This window comes from Abrus precatorius, unplaced genomic scaffold, assembly GCF_003935025.1.
Source record: "Abrus precatorius isolate BTA unplaced genomic scaffold, Abrus_2018 Scaffold5, whole genome shotgun sequence".
Classification (NCBI taxonomy): domain Eukaryota; kingdom Viridiplantae; phylum Streptophyta; class Magnoliopsida; order Fabales; family Fabaceae; genus Abrus; species Abrus precatorius.
The window spans coordinates 14,983,982-14,986,905 of NW_020874395.1; the positions used below are offsets into that span (position 1 = coordinate 14,983,982).

A 2,924-nucleotide genomic window follows, 5' to 3' on the forward strand; every position below is an offset into this window, starting at 1 on the left:
TGTTATTATTTTTAAAAAAATTGAAAGGAAAACTATAAGTATGTTTAAATGATATTATTTTTATTGATGATGTAAAAAAAACAAACTGGAAAGCATATTGTTATTTTCTGTTTGAATAATTTTTAAAAATTGACTTATAATCTTTGATTAACTTTTTTACATAGAAACTAATTTATTTAATATAAATAAAAATATTTAAGATAAAACCTAAAAAAAAGGTAATTATTGTACATAATCTAAACACAGAAAATTATTTTAAAATCAACTTTTATCAAACATACTGAACATAAAACTTGTTTTATATAATCAATTATCATAATAATTAATTAAATATATAATTAACTTACTCTTTTCGGCTATTTCAATCGCACATTAAAATAAAGATATGGACAACTAATTCAAAATACTTAGTTTTTTAAAAGAGATTAATTACTTAATTAATTTATGTCAGAAGATCATGCTGGGACAAACACACAACCCCTATTTCTAAGGTATGCTGTTACCAATTTTGCAAGTGTACAAGTATCATAGAGAAAGTGAAATCAATGTCATCCTCAGAATTGCGTATCAAGTACCAATTTGCAAATGATAATTATGATCTGATTCCTCGATTGGTAATCCTTTACTCCCATATATTAGGTCAACTAATTCCTTTAATTAATCTAATTGGCAATAAGCATTGCATATAACATAGATTTTAAGGACTATTCACACGATATCACATGTATTTTAACATCTGTTCGTTGAACTTTTAGCATACCCTAATCACATATCCACAATCAAATTTCCAATTGCATATAACATCCAATCATATTTTGATTGATCAAGTCATGAAATATTAAGAGTAGAAAAATCATTTTACTATAAACACGCAACTTGAATTGAAGTATCGAACTAAATAAAAAATTGTTTACTAAGAACTCATTAAAAAAGATAAACATAAACAGCTAAATAAAAAAAATTACATTTTTAAAGGTTAAAAACTTAATTAAGCCTAATAATTTACATGTGATGAGAATAAAAGTTGTTCAATGATCATAACTCATATGTCAGGTAAAATCCATTGGAAAATAAATGTTGTATATATATTGACCTACAGCTAATCGTCTTGGCTATCATATTCAAAAGAGATCAACTCTGCCCGGTTGAGATGGGGCAGGTTTCAACAATGATGGTGGGAATTGAATTAGTCATCCATTAATGAACACTGAAAATAGCTTTTTTCTAAAGTAGAACCTTGAATGAAAATTTCAACCCAAGTGTGTGATTCAAGACTAAAGAACCAACTAAAACGACCACAAATCAATATGCATTGCCCACTGTAACCAGCAAAAACAGGGCAATCCATAAATTAATAGTCTAGTGCCATAATTCAAGAAGCTAAAGATGGCACACGGGTAAGGAACATAATAGAAAAAAAAAACCCTTAATTTTTGGATGTTTAATATGAAACTATGTTAGATGACTTATATATGCATTTAATTAACAGCCTAATTAATCAAATGCACCCTTTACCACTTTCTATTCAAACTTTTATTTACAATATTTCTTAACAAAAATTTTGCCTAATCTCTATTCTAACAATTTCTCCATAGAATCAATCAATTATTCCATACCAAGTACTTTTAAGAGTAGCTTAGGAACTAATTACAACTAAATAATAGCATCCCTTTCATGACAAAATCTCCTGATTAACAAGAAAATAATTGTGTTCGTATTTTTTGATTCATTGGACTCTTTAATTGAGGTACTCAGCAAGCATCATCTCACAGGAAACACAAATAGGATTGTAATTAAGTCTAAAGTATCAAATTATTTAATGTTGTTTTTCCCATGGAGTTGGACTCAATTCGAATTACATTTCTAATATACACAAATTAAATTCTTATAATTCCATAGCCTCATTTCCATTTCAAAATTTAATTATTTTTTAAGCGCAATTCCATGAACCAAACAATACCTAAATGAAGTTTAAATAGCAAAGAATTATAACTAATAAAATGATGGAAATGTATGTAATTATATATAGTGAGTAATCAATTTGTCCGTTTATTTTTTCATTGACTATACAACGGGTTGAAAACTGGAGTTGACCGCAAGTAGCAACTTTGAACATTTTCATTAATGGGTAGAACTAAATTAAAGTGAGAAAATAGAAGTACATTGGGTAATAAAATTACATAGATAACAATAAAAGGCACCAAATTTGAAAGTCTTCGATCGATCTCTTTGATTTCATGGTGTGTAATCATCACATAACAGAGCAATTACTACCATATGGATCATAAACAACGGGTTGGCAATAGGTAGAAGGAACACAAGGTGGAGGACAGTACGGAGGATAATAATAACACACTTCCTTGTCTTCAAATTTTAATTTTTTTTCATCCTTTTTCTTCAGTTCTTGCACACTCAAAAGGGTCACACACCGAAACTTCTTCCTAAGCACCCTAGCCAAGCACACTGCATCCACATCTCCACTCACCACCAATTTGTCTTTACTTTCCCCTTCCAATGCCACTGAAGTCACACCTGCATGCATGCTTCCATGTTTCATACACCATCACAAGCTAATTAATAATTAAGAACCATTAGCTCCATTACTGTATATGTTAGCCTCTTATAGTAACTTCAACTTTAGAGTCAGATTTAAATATTTATCAGCAATAAATTTTTATTAAAATAAATTTGTTATTACATTAAAAATATCAAGTATAATAAAAAAAATTGTTTAATGAAATCTTGTCACTATTAGTTATTTAGACTCAATTTTAAAGATTAAAATTAACAATTTCTTAAATATATATTCTATGTGTGTGTGTGGTGCACCTATTTCCTGAGCAGCAATCTTGAGGGCCTTGCTTCTGCATTTGTCACAATCCAGTTGCATCTGAATGACAATTTTTTGCTGCAGAAATAGATAG

General features: G+C 28.6%; 1 pseudogene; it reads left to right on the top strand.

The window, feature by feature from the left end:
• Window positions 1-2,277: 2,277 nt before the first annotated feature.
• LOC113866762 lies at window positions 2,278-2,924 on the top strand (annotated as a pseudogene).